Source organism: Poromitra crassiceps (assembly GCF_964638095.1).
Source record: "Poromitra crassiceps genome assembly, chromosome: 1".
Classification (NCBI taxonomy): Eukaryota; Metazoa; Chordata; class Actinopteri; order Beryciformes; family Melamphaidae; genus Poromitra; species Poromitra crassiceps.
Genome location: NC_139623.1, coordinates 26,738,883 through 26,755,998, shown reverse-complemented (window position 1 = coordinate 26,755,998; position 17,116 = coordinate 26,738,883). Strand labels below are relative to the sequence as shown.

The 17,116-nt window shown below is 42.7% G+C and overlaps 1 protein-coding gene and 2 long non-coding RNA genes across 3 annotated transcripts in view; all 3 read left to right on the top strand.

Annotated features, from left to right (window-relative positions):
* The first annotated feature begins 1,458 nt into the window (after positions 1–1,458).
* On the top strand, positions 1,459–5,792 carry LOC310774976. The gene is made up of 3 exons (XR_014552622.1): positions 1,459–1,548; positions 4,210–4,254; positions 5,312–5,792. It is a non-coding gene; the product is annotated as an uncharacterized lncRNA (long non-coding RNA).
* Positions 5,793–5,803: 11 nt separating this feature from the next.
* Positions 5,804–10,741, top strand: LOC310774968. The gene is made up of 4 exons (XR_014552621.1): positions 5,804–5,817; positions 7,483–7,557; positions 9,509–9,533; positions 10,052–10,741. It is a non-coding gene; the product is annotated as an uncharacterized lncRNA (long non-coding RNA).
* A 423-nt stretch (positions 10,742–11,164) lies between these two features.
* The window catches only part of fxyd3 (FXYD domain containing ion transport regulator 3), a 46,783-nt gene continuing 40,831 nt past the window's right edge, over positions 11,165–17,116 (top strand). Inside the window, exon 1 of the mRNA XM_083635137.1 lies at positions 11,165–11,397. The gene's annotated coding sequence lies outside the window, so the exon portion shown is untranslated. The remainder of the gene's footprint in view (positions 11,398–17,116) is intronic.

The following is a 17,116-nucleotide window of genomic DNA, read 5'->3' as shown; positions in this document are numbered from 1 at the left end:
GGTCTTCTGAATTTCTATTTCTCAGAATTCGGTCTCTCTTTTTTCTTCCGAATTCTGACATAAACTCAGAATTCTGACTTTATTCTCAGAATCCTGACTTAAACTCGGGAACTAAAATATTAGTTTCACATGTGGCCCTAATCCTCTTTGGTAGGTTTAAATGGTGTGTGGTGGTGGTGGGGGTGGGGGGTGAATCTCTTGCGACCCCAATGTTGGGAGCCACTGTGTCATAGATAGCTACATAAGATCACATTTATTTACTATTATAAATTCTATGGTGGAGACTCTGGAGAGTGCCCGTGACATCACAGTTGGGCAATTAGGCGCCATCAGCCCTTCAATCAAAGTTGAACTTGTTCGAGCGACATCACTGATGACATCACAACTGCCCGAGTGACATCACCATTGAGCAACTGTGCGCCATGAGCAACTGTGCGAGCTCTCCAACTGACATCACAGTTGGGCAACTGTGCACCTGTGCAACTGTGTGCCATCAGCTCTCCAATAATGTATTCAGAGTTGCTCGAGTGACATCACTCATGACATCACAACTGCCCCGAATGTAAGAAGTCAGTAGAGAGTAGAGAAAGAAAGTGAAGGAACAGAGATGAAAAAGCACATAATCACAATAAAAGCATTACTGAACTGACTGAGCTGATGCCCTCGGCTGCATAGGAAAAAAATAAATGTATTTAGTTGATCTGTTCAGGACTCTTCAGAGTTAGAACATCTCATCTTATCTCCTCGTAGTTATTCCTCTCTTCTTACTGATATCCCACTCTGGCTTCTGGCCTTGCAGAAGCACCATCAGCACGAGACAATGACACAGACTTTGTTTTTCCACAGTGAAAAAACGCTATGTACGTGTTGGAACAGTGAGTGAAAGTTCTTTCTTTTTTCTTTTTTGCTATCGAAATAGCATAATATGAATTTAACAATAAAAGATGAACATGGGGCAAATGAGCAATGGTTAACTTTTGATCTGATCTGAGTAACACAACTATGAAGGCTAACTAACGCTTTAGAATACAGCCCGCAACTTACAGGGTAAGTACACGAGAACATGTGCATTTTATGGAAAAAGCGGGTAATAGCAATAAGAAGGAGTTCTCCACCCCTCAGACGCACCCCGTCCCCACGCACGCGCACACACACGCACACACACACACACACACACACACACACACACACACACACACACACACACACACACACACACACACACACACACACACACACACACACACACACACACTAATGTTTTTGGAATAACATAGAGTGCCACTGGCCTCCTAAACATACACACACAAAAACACACAACCACACACACACACACACACGCACGCACGCACGCACACACACACACACACACACACACACACACACACACACACACACACACACACACACACAAACACACACTAGTTTATACCCTAAACAAAAAGGAGGAGCAGGCATCCAGGTAAAAGAATAAAGAGATAGTTTGAAGCAGCACTCTCTCTGGACGTTGCTCTCTGTCACACACTTCCACCTGAACCTGCAGACCAGGTAAGAACAGGTAGGGTGGCGCAGGGGACGATGGGGTTAAGGTCACCTTTCCATGTAACACTTGGGTGTAAGGGCACACATTCTCATTAAGTCAGTATTCATGTAGAACATTTTCTGATTTTTGTCTGAGTTCATAACATTTTGGATTGTCAAACACAGTTGGAGTTGACAAAAATACCATTTATGTGGCTTGTGGAGGTCATTTCATGAATTGACCATAAAGTGAGTTGTAATGGAGTTGTCCAATTGCTTTGGAGGCATCATGGCTAGAAGAACTATGGGAGAGTAACGTAGGCAGAGTGGCTTCAAAGGACATTGGTGAGGGTTGAAGGACATTGGACTGTACCAATTTTGACTTTGACCGATGACACGTACACTGCTTTTGAGGCAAACTGGCAGTTTAAGCTGGTGACATAATATAATGTAATATGTAGACATTTTTAACAAATGTAAAAACATTTCCTCATAATAATGCAAGCACCTGGCGAAGAAAAACGATCGAGGTTTCAACTTATAGCTGCTCAGTTGACAATACAAAGCCACATTTTGAGGTAAATTACTGTGAATAACAAAGTTGGCAAACACAGTTATTACAAAAATATGTTGTTTGTAGTTGTCGGTAAAAATTGCCTGTCAGCAAAGTTGTAGTTGTGCCATAAGAGCAGTGGGGAAAGGTCGGCACCCAGTTTGACCTTGACGGCTGTCAGACACTGATAGCTACAACGACCTTAAGTCACAATGACCTTAAGACTCTTTTGCTAAGGACAGATAGCTACAACGACCTTAAGTCTCTTTTGCCAAGGACAGATGCCATGGAGGAAAGATCTGTACCAACAACACAATGATAAAGAGAGTAACCTTGCAAGGGATGACGAAGGATGATTAAGGGTTGAGGATTAGTTTGTCTCTGTATGAATAGTTTAACAGATCACTGTAATACAGAAACATTGTAACAATGTATGTATGTATGTATGTATGTATGTATGTATGTATGTATGTATGTATGTATGTATGTGTACTGTATGTATGTATGCGCATGTATGTATATATGTATGTATGTATGTATGTATTTATTTATGTATATTTATTTATTATTATGTATGTGTGTATATGTATGTATAGTATGTATGCATGGATGTATGTATGTATGCATGTATGTATGTATGTATGTATGTATGTATGTATGTATGTATGTATGTATGTATGTATTTATTTATTTATTTATTTTTATTTATTTATTGATTGTGTGTATATTTATGTATGTATGTATGTATGTATGTATGTATGTGTATGTAGCAAGTATTTCATCTTCTATTCAGACTTATCAAGCATGTAAAACGGGCGACTCTTGTTCCCTCTTTATTAGACAGCTGGGTTTCAATAACAGACAGGAGGGTAAAAACCATCTGGGGAAGGAAAACTAGTTCTAGCCAGAATGAGGCAGTGTAGAATGAGACGGCACGGGCATTAGATTTCCAAAACACAGTGAGTGGATCTAACAGGCTCAAGGACGTCCAAGGTTAGTTAGGAGTTACACAGAGGTTGCTGAGAAGTTGGCTGGATGTTGTGCAGACTTTGATTATGGCAAACACTATCCGTTGACCCTCATCCAATTTCCCCATACACTCAGTATATATTCTAAATTCATAAATAAAATATATTTTTTATTTGGTTATTTTAAAGGAACAATGAGTACAATAAGTTGACAAAGTACTGTCTTTATGCTGTAGTCATATTACTTTTCTACACAATACTGTATCTATGGCTATACTGTACATCTCACAGATAAGAAAAAGGCAAAAGAACAAACTGTCGGTTTCTGATTATGGGTCTACTGACCTTCAAGATAAACCATGTGACATCAGCAAACAGAGAATTATGCTACATTTAACAATTTGCATAATACTGTAATAAAGTATTACAGCTATACATTTAACTATTTACATAATACTGTAATAAAGCATTATAGCTATACATTTAACTATTTACATAATACTGTAATAAAGTATTATAGCTATACATTTAACTATTTACATAACACTGTAATAAAGTATTATAGCTATACATTTAACAATTTACATAATAATGTAATAAAGTATTATAGCTATACATTTAAATATTTACATAACACTGTAATAAAGTATTATAGCTACATCTTTTTAAAAAAACAATTTATAATGCATTTGTATAAAAGGTATCAAAATGTGTTGCAGTGTATTACAATGGTGGTTGTGGCAAAGTGAATGTTGAAAGAAATCAAAAGCGCGAGAGCTAAACTAAACATCTTTCTAAAGCACATGATAGCTTTTAGCCCGATGTGATGAGGTTGCGTAACGGACAGATCCGGAGAGGTCTCTCTTCTGGAAGGCTTTCACCCCGTGACCAAAACTGATGCGCTGTTTATTCTCCAAACACCCAGAATGCATCCCTGCTGAGGAAACACTGACCTCCCTCACCCACATCCCAAGGACACTCTCTGCCTGTGTGTGTGTGTGTGTGTGTGTGTGTGTGTGTGTGTGTGTGTGTGTGTGTGCGCACCGCCTGTTGAACGAGCAATTTGGAAAGTTGTTTATCTTTTAGTCTGAACATCAGAAAACCACACTAAATATATCTCCCCTTCTCCCATTTCTTCTTTCACTCTCCCTCATCTCTCTCTCTCAGTTGTGCTGAAGATGGGACACTTCACTGTTGTGGCTCTGATGGCAGGTAGGCTAAATAAGAGAGAGCAGATACACCATACTAATATACATGTCATGTTATTAATGTAGTGTCCAACAGAAATGTTTAAGAGTCAGTTTCTCAGCAATTGAGAAAAACTGGGTGGTTTATAATACTCTAGCCATTGGTTTGGCTCGGTCTCAAGGTCATGAACCATCTCGTGTTCTCTGGGAGACAATAGCTGTCAGCTGCAGAAGAAATGTTGGAGAAAAAGGTTGGAGATGTGATATTTTAGAAGAAGTTCTGCTGAAATGCAGAGCATATACATAAAATAGCTTATTCGACTATACCGTTAATGATATGATGATCTAATGTAGAGCTAAATAAAAGTATTTCTGAAAATTTAGTTTATGTGAGTTTACACTTCACTACATCCCTGATTATAGGATAGTTTAATTTACACCACAAAAGACCCTCAACACTAGTCTAATATTCAGACTGAGTATGCCTATTTCACATTACACCCAAAGCAGCCATTTTGTGTCAACACAAAATGGCTGCTTTGGGTGTAATGTGAAATAGGTGTATAGTCAACTCCACAAGTCTGTGGAGTGGGCAGGACTTTGAAGGTCTGGAGCCAGGCTAACTCAACACTCTCACAGGCCATATGTAACGATGTTATGTTGATAGTAGTTGTAGGTTGTTAAGGGCTTAGGGGTGGATTCGAACCACTGACCTCCAGCTTCCAAAGCGCACAGGCTAACCACCACACCAAGAGAGCTATCTGGCAGAGCTGATTAACGGGCCTTTATACTGGGGGAGTGAGTTTAACCAACTTAGTCGCTACCACAGTATCACTCGGGACTCACAAGGACTCACAGTCATTCGGTTACACATAACCCGCAATAATCTTCCAAAAAGCTGCAAACATTTTCAGATGTATCTTTTATTTCTTGATTAACTGATGATGGAAAACCTGCTTGTGTGGAAATGTTTCATGACTCAAGGACCAAGCAAAACCTTTGCTAATACATCACCAAAGAAGGCGACGGACTCACTCTCTCAGTGAAATAATGTGTTTTATTTCTGTCTCTGTGTCCTCCAGTGCTCTTTGCCCTTTTCACGGAAACTGAAGCAAGTAAGACCAAAGCTCTGCTCTCATCAAGTTCTGAGACGGGTTTGCTGTGGAACCAGTTTGTCAAGACACCTTATCAGACCTCTGTGTCTCCATAACAACAGCCTGAGCATGCATACAATCACCTCCAGCAGCAAAACAGTTTCTCGCTTGTTGGCAGTATTGGGGCAGTGGAGCTCAGTGTCTTTTTAGCATGACATTGCCTTGACAAGTGGACCAACAGAGACCCATAATTCAAGTTTGGTTATATGCCTCAGAATTTTTTTTTTTAATGTAAAATCTATCCATTATGTTGATATTAAGATGTGAAAAAGGATTTTTTTTATCACGATCCCACAATTTCTGCTTTAAAATACAAACTTTAACTCCAATGCTTATGATTTAAATAAGACTAATGCCCCTCTCTTCTCCCTCCCACCCGCTCTCTCTCCTCAATCCCTCCCTCTCTGTTTCATCTGCAGATCCGTTTGTTTACAGTAAGTACATCAACTCTTAACTACTAATCTGTTTGTTTACAGTAAGTACATCAACTCTTAACTACTAATCTGTTTGTTTACAGTAAGTACATCAACTCTTAACTACTAATCTGTTTGTTTACACTAAGCACATTAACTCTTAACTCAGTGGTTTTCAACCTTAGCCTGCATGGAATTCAAATAGGGTCGCCTGATTTTTTTTATTTTATTTTTTTTAAACACCACACACACAATTTCATACTACCGAAGATGATTAGGATCAGTTGCGATGTTATTATTATTGTTATTATTATTATTATTATTATTATTATTATTATTATTATTATTATTATTATTATTATTATTATTATTATTTATGTATTTATTTGAGTGAGTTTAAAATGATAATCTCCAAGATTTCATTTTTGTTGCCTTGGGTGACACCTATGGCGATGAGTGGTAATTGCAGGTGAGATCCAAACAGTGTTGCATTATGTGACATTACTAATGTCACATAATGTCACTATATACTGCAAAGGCTTCCATCAAATGACTGTAGCCTCAATCAACATTGTGAGTGATTCTTATTTTTATTTTATTTTTTATTTAGATGAAAATCTTTGACATTATAACTTTAAATCAGGATTCTAAGAATAACATCAGAATTCAGAGAATAAAGTCAGAATTCCGAGTTACTGTCAGAATTTTGAGAAAAAAGTCAGAATTTTTAGATTAAAGTCAGAATTGTCAGATTAAAGTCAGAATTCTACAGGAAACTAGAACGACCGCACTGCGGTTTTATGCCTCCGCCATTAGTTCATTCTTGAGTCCAAATCGCCATTTGAGGCAAATTGGAAGAAATTCCGTCAAGCCGCTCCTGAGATGTTGCATTACAGAGCTTGGAAATTGGGTGTGTGAGGTCACAGTGACCTTGAACTTTGACCTTTGATAACCAAAATGGAATCAGTTCATCCTTGCGTCCAAGTCGATGTTTGAGGCAAATCAAAAGAAATTCCATCAAGCCGTTCTTGAGATATAATATAAATATTATTGACATGCGAATTAATCGCACGAAAAAAACACTCCCGATGTGTAAGGACCTTAAGTCGATGTTTGAGGCAAATTTGATTAAATTCCGTCAAGGCGTTCCTCAGATATTGCGTTAACGAATATCGGACGGACGTACGGACGTACGGACGGACAACCCGGATCCATAATGCCTCCGGCCTGGCTATCGCCGGCGGAGGCATAAAAAGAAGCATACTATGTGATATCACTGATGATGTCACTGATGATATTATCGATGGTGTACCAGAATTTGAATGTCTCCGGTCCCTAGATTTTTGTGACGTCAAAGTTTGGTCACGAGCCAAAAAAGGTTGGGAACCCCTGTCTTAACTCCTCATTTGTATGACTCCACAGCCACAGCAAATGTGATTGCATGCTCAAGCAAAATACTTTTCTTCTGAATGGATTCATAAGGAATTAAATCTCCTTCACTGTTAATTGAGTCTTGATTCTATAGTTCATTAGCATTTGGATGTGATAATTCAGGTTAAAGATAATTCAGGTTAAAAAAAGAGCTGTTTGTTTATTTTCCACTTAATTTGAGGGTATTATAGGGTTTGCTTTATGAGAAAGTGTCCAATACAATAAATAAATAAATAAAATGTTACTGTTTCTCAGACTATGAGAGGCTACGAATCGCGGGCCTGGTCTGCGCCTGTTTGTTGGTGATTGGAGGAGCCAGCGTTTTACTGTGTAAGTGTTACAACCACACAGACACAGTATATAGGCCTAATATCAGCAGGGGCTCATAGCGTCACAACCACTCAGACACAGCATATAGGCCTAATATCAGCAGGGGCTCATAGTGTCACAACCAGACACAGTATATAGGCCTAATATCAGCAGGGGCTCATAGTGTCACAACCAGACACAGCATATAGGCCTAATATCAGCAGGGGCTCATAGTGTCACAACCAGACACAGCATATAGGCCTAATATCAGCAGGGGCTCATAGTGTCACAACCAGACACAGCATATAGGCCTAATATCAGCAGGGGCTCATAGTGTCACAACCAGACACAGCATATAGGCCTAATATCAGCAGGGGCTCATAGTGTCACAACCAGACACAGTATATAGGCCTAATATCAGCAGGGGCTCATAGTGTCACAACCAGACACAGCATATAGGCCTAATATCAGCAGGGGCTCATAGTGTCACAACCACTCAGACACAGCATATAGGCCTAATATCAGCAGGGGCGCATAGTGTCACAACCAGACACAGTATATAGGCCTAATATCAGCAGGGGTGCATAGTGTCACAACCACTCAGACACAGCATATAGGCCTAATATCAGCAGGGGCGCATAGTGTCACAACCAGACACAGTATATAGGCCTAATATCAGCAGGGGCGCATAGCATCACAACCAGACACAGTATATAGGCCTAATATCAGCAGGGGTGCATAGTGTCACAACCACTCAGACACAGCATATAGGCCTAATATCAGCAGGGGCGCATAGTGTCACAACCAGACACAGTATATAGGCCTAATATCAGCAGGGGTGCATAGTGTCACAACCACTCAGACACAGCATATAGGCCTAATATCAGCAGGGGCTCATAGTGTCACAACCAGACACAGTATATAGGCCTAATATCAGCAGGGGCTCATAGCATCACAACCAGACACAGTATATAGGCCTAATATCAGCAGGGGCGCATAGTGTCACAACCAGACACAGCATATAGGCCTAATATCAGCAGGGGCTCATAGTGTCACAACCAGACACAGTATATAGGCCTAATATCAGCAGGGGCGCATAGTGTCACAACCAGACACAGTATATAGGCCTAATATCAGCAGGGGCGCATAGTGTCACAACCACTCAGACACAGCATATAGGCCTAATATCAGCAGGGGCGCATAGTGTCACAACCAGACACAGTATATAGGCCTAATATCAGCAGGGGTGCATAGTGTCACAACCAGACACAGTATATATGCTTAATATCAGCAGGGGCTCATAGCATCACAACCAGACACAGTATATATGCTTAATATCAGCAGGGGCTCATAGCATCACAACCACTCAGACACAGCATATAGGCCTAATATCAGCAGGGGTGCATAGTGTCACAACCAGACACAGTATATATGCTTAATATCAGCAGGGGCTCATAGCATCACAACCAGACACAGTATATATGCTTAATATCAGCAGGGGCTCATAGCATCACAACCAGACACAGTATATAGGCCTAATATCAGCAGGGGCTCATAGTGTCACAACCAGACACAGTATATATGCTTAATATCAGCAGGGGCTCATAGTGTCACAACCAGACACAGTAGCTATATAGGCCTAATATCAGCAGGGCCTCATAGTGTCACAAGCACACAGACACAGTATATAGGCCTATAGTGGGGCTTACAGGTTATGCTCAAATCCATGAAGTTTGACTTGTGATGGAGTTTGTTTTTCAGCTCATTCTCAGTCTCAATCGAAGAACAACCAAGTCTGGGTTAGGGTGTTTGAATCATTTGTTGCTGAATAACACAGAGATCAGACTTACAGGACGAGGCCAGTTTTATAATCCGATTGTTAACAAAGACTTCAGCTAGACATGTGGAAGATACTGAACTGTGTATTGAAGTGTGTGTAACCATGGTAACACTTCCTGGTTTTCTTTAACAGATAACAGGTGCTCCCAGAGGAACAAGTAAGGAGCTTTCTTCCCCCCCCCCCCCCCCCACCCCTCTTGACTGACTCACTGCTCTATTGGGCATTTGTGTGTGTGTGTGTGTGTGTGTGTGTGTGTGTGTGTGTGTGTGTGTGTGTGTGTGTGTGTGTGTGTGCGCGTGTGCGTGTGCGTGTGCGTGTGCGTGTGTGAGAGAGAGTGTGTGTGAGAGAGACACAGAGAGAGAGAGAGGAAGAGAGCACAATTTTAACTCTGACTTCCTGTCTCTCACTCTTGCACAATATCTCTTTGGCCTTCCCTCCCCCTCTCTCCCTCGCTCCTTTAATCCCATCTCTCTCTCTCTTATCTCTCCCTCCCTCCCTCCCTCCCTCCCTCCCTCTCTCTCCCTCCCTCTAACTCCCTCCCTCCCTCTCCCTCCCTCCCTCCCTCTTTCTCCCTCCCTCTAACTCCCTCCCTCCCTCCCTCTCCCTCCCTCCCTCTAACTCCCTAACCCCCATCCCAACCCCCGCCCCACCTTCCACTCTCACCTTCCATTGTAGAAAAGCGGAGGATGACAACAGTGAAATCTGATATCGTGTCTGACAAACCGGTTTCTGCCTGGAAGAAGAGTTGACATGGCGGAGAGGTGGGGGAGGTCGGGCTGGCGGGTGGTAATAAACCCACTAGCTTACATGATCACACCTGTACAGACCTGCACAAAAAAGACATCATTTAAAAAACAAAAACAGTTTAAGTGCCTGTGAGGTGCGCTTGTTTTAACAGATGTTTAAGCAGCCTCATATGGGCATGGCATGTGTGAGAGGAAATATATCAAGCTCACCTCATGTTTTTCATGTATTCAAAGTGTATTGGTTTTGCCTGATCTGTGAATCAGGATCATATATATTCACCAAGTAATTTAGATTTAATGTATGTAGAAGTAGCCCTGTAACCCTTTAAATGCATTTAGGACGAGGTTGGACAATTTCGTTATTCTGCATGCAATATGCTATTATCATCATTTTCATGATGTTGCAGTAGGCTAGTGCTGCATTATCAAGAACATGATGTGTTGTTCATTCATAACTGCCTGTTTTTTTCAAAGCATGTGTTTTACTGGCTGGTGGATAGTTAGAATATTAGTGTGGTCAGACATTTCAACTTTGAGAAGATTACAACAGCAATCTTCTATTTTAGAAAAGAAAATTGTGTGCATCTCCAAAATCCAAATAAATGTTACTATTTCCAAACATCATTGTGATATTTTCTTTTTCTGGGTTGACAACCCCCCCCCCCCCCCCCCCCCCCCCCGGGTTAGTAGCGTTGTAATTTAAACCAGATACATTTATTTACTGACCAGAGGGGCACAGTTCTGACCTTCAAAGTGACCTCAAGGATTTAAACCAATTGAAGGGCATTTATTTATTTATTTATTTATTTATTTATTTATTTATTTATTTATTTATTTATTTATAATAGTAGACATCCTTAAAGACATGGTGTAATTTTGTAATTCCTGTATAAAACTGAAAATGGAAGAAAATCAGCACAGCTCAGCAAATTTCAACATCTTCGTTCTCGACAAGCAAAGATTAATCCTACTACTCCTCCTCTCGGATCGCAGCCCCGACTCGGGATCAGCCTCCACGCCCCGCTTCTCCAGCCGTCAACTGTTGCTACTAGACAGGACAAACCGACCCCGGATCAGGATCCACGCCTACGCTGTAACTCCCGTGTTTTAAACTCAGCCGCCTTTCCTAAACCAAGCCAACCTGTTGAGTGTGACTAGTGGAAGGGTGTTGGCGCAGTGTGGGGAAAGGTCGCTGGTCCTGAGTCAGATATCCGTCTGTCTGTGTGCGAGACTGCTTTTTTCTCCGTCCATATTCGGATTCAACGCGCGTCGGAGGTAAGTGTTCAAAAATAGAGTAGGCCGTTAGTTAGTCATACAACACTGAAGATTTGTCCCTCAACTTTTCACTTTATATGTAGGCTAACACTTTAGGAAATTGCTTTAGGAAGTTCATTTAACTCCTGCGCATCTGTGGAGCGCAATATAGGCCTAGGCTATCTAGCACGTTCGTTTGCGTGTAAAAAACATTCCTTTGTAGGTCACAGTATATTTCTTCAGTTGGCCCATGCTCCCCTTGCTTAAAAATATATGGGCTAGTGTTCAAAAAGGCTACAGCATTATTATCTGCTAATTCTTTTAGAGCAATATCTATCATTTGTAGTAATATGTGATAATAACAACACATCAAAAGGATATAATGCCATCCGGTCCACAACGAATGGCTTTTCTCCTCCGAGCCCACCAGTGCCAAAACAATGGAATGGCGCGGGCCAGTGTGCGTTATGCGTAATGGCGCGAGTGATAGTCTACTCTTGGGTCACCGGCGGGCTGTGATCACACGTTTTAAACAATTTCATGAAACTCTAGTAGGCTTTAACTGTGTGTGTGCTTATGTCTTCGGTCTATCTTTTGGCCTAAGTAACATTATGGTGCAGAGATCAACTTAATATTATCCTGTCTTGTTGAACCTGAAGGACAAATGTTGCCTCCTCCTTTAATGGCCTGCTAGTGTAGAATAAGCCTTTTCACAGGTTCATAGGTCATTTACGTATAAGAAAGATTCGTCTATTCTTTGGGAAAGATGATTAGATAGAGGTGATGCCATGCAACAGATGATGATGCCACAAGGGCCGAATTCAAGCTGGACCTCAGGAGCACATAGTGCTCACTGCATGGCACAAGAACATAGGTGACCAGATTATGGGGACAATGACAGATACAGATGCTTGCCCACTGAGACACTTTACTGTAAGTCCCTTAGCACACAGGTCTCACCAGGGCTTTCTGAGACACTTTACTGTAAGTCCCTTAGCACACAGGTCTCACCAGGGCTTTCTGAGACACTTTACTGTAAGTCCCTTAGCACATGTTCTCACCAGGGCTTTCTGAGACACTTTACTGTAAGTCCCTTAGCACATGTTCTCACCAGGGCTTTCTGAGACACTTTACTGTAAGTCCCTTAGCACACAGGTCTCACCAGGGCTTTCTGAGACACTTTACTGTAAGTCCCTTAGCACACAGGTCTCACCAGGGCTTTCTGAGACATTTTACTGTAAGTCCCTTAGCACACAGGTCTCACCAGGGCTTTCTGAGACATTTTACTGTAAGTCCCTTAGCACATGTTCTCACCAGGGCTTTCTGAGACATTTTACTGTAAGTCCCTTAGCACATGTTCTCACCAGGGCTTTCTGAGACACTTTACTGTAAGTCCCTTAGCACACAGGTCTCACCAGGGCTTCCTGAGACACTTTACTGTAAGTCCCTTAGCTTAGCACACATGGTCTCACCAGGGCTTTCTGGCCTGTGAAGACCTGTTGCTGTTGGTAACATCACCTGTGCTGTGTACCTTACCATTATCTTACCATCTGCTAGCCTCACAATTCAACCACTCATTCGGTTCACTTAATCATAGTCTCTCACATGTTTTTTGTCTCATGATAAAAACGTCTCAGAATTGGAACCTACGCAATATTTAAGAACACCAATAGCCCGCATCGTCAGACAACAACCTTGTGTTTAGGCAAGTACTGTTTTATTGTGATTGTTACATGTATAAAAAAGTAGGGCCTTTGTGAATGGAGCTCGCAGTGACGGGGTCCTTGTGTGAGACTATGATTGAGTGAAACAAATGAGTAGTCGAATGCTGAGGCTACATCGAGCTTAGCATAACTTTGCAATACTTCCACGTGTATTTTTTTGTGTGACTTATGGCTGTGTCAACGTTGATGCTAACAAACCCTAAGCTGCTGTAGTGTGTGTGTGTGTGTGTGTGTGTGAGAGAGAGAGAGAGAGAGAGAACGGCCAGCTGATAAGCACTGTGATAAGAGTTTGCTACTATGTGGCATAAAGCTTGCTTTATACTCGCTGTGAAGGGCGCGGGGGAGGAGTGAGGGCCGCAAGCGTCAAATGACATCAATGTGTTGGGTGCGACCTCCGTAGGCCGCCCACCGCGTACCTGAAGCTTTTTCTCACAGCGCAACCTCTGCACGGCTTCTCTCCAAACATGGCCGCTTTCGAGCCACTGAGCCCTGAACACTGAGCTGTGTTTTCCCCACATTTATTGACCCGTGTGATAGGCTAAACTTTGATTTGCAACTGTTCGTTTTTAGTCATTTAAAGTAAATGTGTTGTGTTGAGAGCATGGTTGAGAGAGATTAAAAGCAGCACAGAGTAGGCTATCAGGGCTGAGAACTGAAACGGCTATTCAGTAAAAACAAGTTTGGTGATTCATTCATGTGCTGATATACGGTCGTTTGAGAGTGAAAGCACACTCAGTACTGCACATAATAGCGTTTCATTGCGACTTTTCATGGGCTGTTCTCACTATTTTACCATTGTACAATGTAGAGTAAATGCTGATCACTTGGCAGCCATTAAGCATTTGCCCCAGCGCGAGGTCCGCACGTGACTCGCGGAGCCCTGCCTCGCGGAGCCTTGCTCGAGTATAATGAGCCCTTTAGGTGACTAGACTATGGGGGCAAGGACAGATACAGATGCTTGCTATCTGCTGGATAATGGAGCTGCATGTCACTGCTGTTTGTTGAAGCACAATAGTGTGATACTAACAACAAAATGCTTTGAGTGATTAAAACGGTACGTTGGAAGAGCTTAACTGCAATATGCAACTTTCTCACATCAAAATGACAATCAATCAATAAATGGGATAGCTAGGCTTTACTATACATGTATGAGTCTGTGTCTTTCTGTGTGCTGGAACATTTTCATCTAAAACACCAGTGGTAAACATCAGGTTTTGGTGTCAGTCCCTCAAAAGTATAGACTTAATTTACACACAGGGAGAGCCCCATTGTAGAAGAGGTAGAGATGGCGAACGACCTGCATGTTGAATAAGGGGTGCGGCCATGATCACAGACACACACCAATACTCATGGGAGGTGAATGCATGAAGTATCAATTATGTAAGAGTATCTCGGAGTGGCTTTTTCCATGGCATGAAGCATGAAGCAGGCTTTGCAGCCAGTCAGTGTCTGAATCCAGAAACCTGAGCAGGTGCGTGATGACAGAACAATGACAAAGATGCTCACACTCTGGATCAATGCTCCCTGGTGGTTACTTTACTTTACTTAGCAACATTTTAATGAAAAAGTCTCTCTGTCAGCCACATGTGTGATGCCATGTAAGACGTGAATATTCTTGGTGAAGACCAGTTTTGATTTCAGATTTGAGTTCAATCAAGGAGTCCGAATTTATCCTTCAACTACCAAGAATGACTGTATTTTTGGATGTTGTAGTACTTCTCAGGGAACACTGTGAATGAATGATTTAAACTCTAAACACCTAAAAGACATCCAGACATTACAGGACCAGGTACATCTCAAAAAACTTTAGAGGCCAGATATAAAAGAGTAGCCTACACAACAAGGAGATAATAATTGTAAAGCCTCAGAGACTGACACTTTCATACAAATACACAAATAAAAGGGAGAGAGCCCTGAATAGAGAGAGAGACCTTCACACATTTCACACATAATTTAATATACGCACATTTCATTTGACTGATTTGAATGCACCTGAACTCCCCTCATATGGAGAGAGAGAGAGAGAGAGAGGGGGGGGCAGCGTTGTCTTTCCTTTCTCAGGTGAGACAGACTTGCTTGTTCTGCATCAGCTCTCCTCACATGACCACAGAAGCGAGAGCGAGCGAGGGAAACGCTAGAGGGAGAGGGGGGAAGTGACAGAGTGAGATTGTACTCTCCCAGGTCAGAGACAGTGACAGAGAGAGAGGGGGAATGTGACAGAGTGAGATTGTACTCTCTCAGGTGAGAGACAGTGACAGAGAGAGAGAGAGGGGGAAGTGGCAGAGTGAGATTGTACTCTCTCAGGTGAGAGACAGTGACAGAGAGAGAGGGGGAAGTGACAGAGTGAGATTGTACTCTCAGGTCAGAGACAGAGAGAGAGAGTGGGGGAAGTGGCAGAGTGAGATTGTACTCTCTCAGGTGAGAGACAGAAGCCCTTTTCCCACATGCGTACCGGAAAATTACCTGTAAGTCAATATCGGACATTTCCCTGAATTTCCCTTCACACCTTAGCGCGCGCATATGGGAATCTAGTCGTCAAATAGCCGGTATGTTGGGGGACGGGGGGGAGCTTATTTGGGGGGTCGGCAAAACTTCACTCAGTCCTCCGTACTTTGCAGCAGCCTGACACAGGACAGACAAAGCGAGAATGGCAGAGGCTTGCAATGCAAGCTGCCCAACGCTTGTAGCCTATGTATGTATGTAGAGAAAGCAAATGCATGAAGCGAAATGTGTGGAAGTAGTTTGCTTTGATGTGCGCGAATGATTAGATGATGCACTTTGAAGAAGTTGGGATCCGTGTCTGAGAGAAATAGTTGCTGGTTCGATGTTTATCCGTTCACCTGCGTCGCGTTGAAGCACTTTTTACAGACTGGCTTCGTTTGATGTGTCCGGCTTGCCTTCGGAAATCAGCAAGCTGACATACTGCTCTTATTAGGCTATCACAAGATAATTTCGCCAGTTTGCTTTAATGTGCGCGAATGATTAGATTATGCCCGCTGGAACATTAAGCAACGTGTGTAGGCTACACTTCGCCCATGATTGAAGGACCGCTGTCGCGGAAAATGACTGGACCCGTTTTCACTTGCGTCCCCTTAAGAGCATACCGCTCTTCTGACTGGATCGAAACTGGTGAAATGTCGGGGACGACGGGGTCGCGCTTATACCGGCACGGCGCCTTTCCCACATGCAGGCATTACACCACGTTCCGGTCATTTTGCGGTACAAAGCGCATGTGGGAAAAGGGCTAGAGAGAGAGAGAGGGGGAAGTGGCAGAGTGAGATTGTACTCTCTCAGGTGAGAGACAGAGAGAGAGAGGGGGAAGTGGCAGAGTGAGATTGTACTCTCTCAGGTGAGAGACAGTGACAGAGAGAGAGGGGGAAGTGGCAGAGTGAGATTGTACTCTCTCAGGTGAGAGACAGTGACAGAGAGAGAGAGAGGGGGAAGTGGCAGAGTGAGATTGTACTCTCTCAGGTGAGAGACAGAGAGAGAGAGAGGGGGAAAGTGACAGAGTGAGATTGTACTCTCTCAGGTGAGAGACAGAGAGAGAGAGAGAGGGGGGGAAGTGACAGAGTGAGATTGTACTCTCTCAGGTGAGAGACAGAGAGAGAGAGAGGGGGAAAGTGACAGAGTGAGATTGTACTCTCTCAGGTGAGAGACAGAGAGAGAGAGAGGGGGAAGTGGCAGAGTGAGATTGTACTCTCTCAGGTGAGAGACAGAGAGAGAGAGAGGGGGAAGTGGTAGAGTGAGATTGTACTCTCTCAGGTGAGAGACAGTGACAGAGAGAGAGAGAGGGGGAAGTGGCAGAGTGAGATTGTACTCTCTCAGGTGAGAGACAGTGACAGAGAGAGAGGGGGAAGTGACAGAGTGAGATTGTACTCAGGTCAGAGACAGAGAGAGAGAGGGGGGGAAGTGGCAGAGTGAGATTGTACTCTCTCAGGTGAGAGACAGAAGCCCTTTTCCCACATGCGTACCGGAAAATTACCTGTAAGTCAATATCGGACATTTCCCTGAATTTC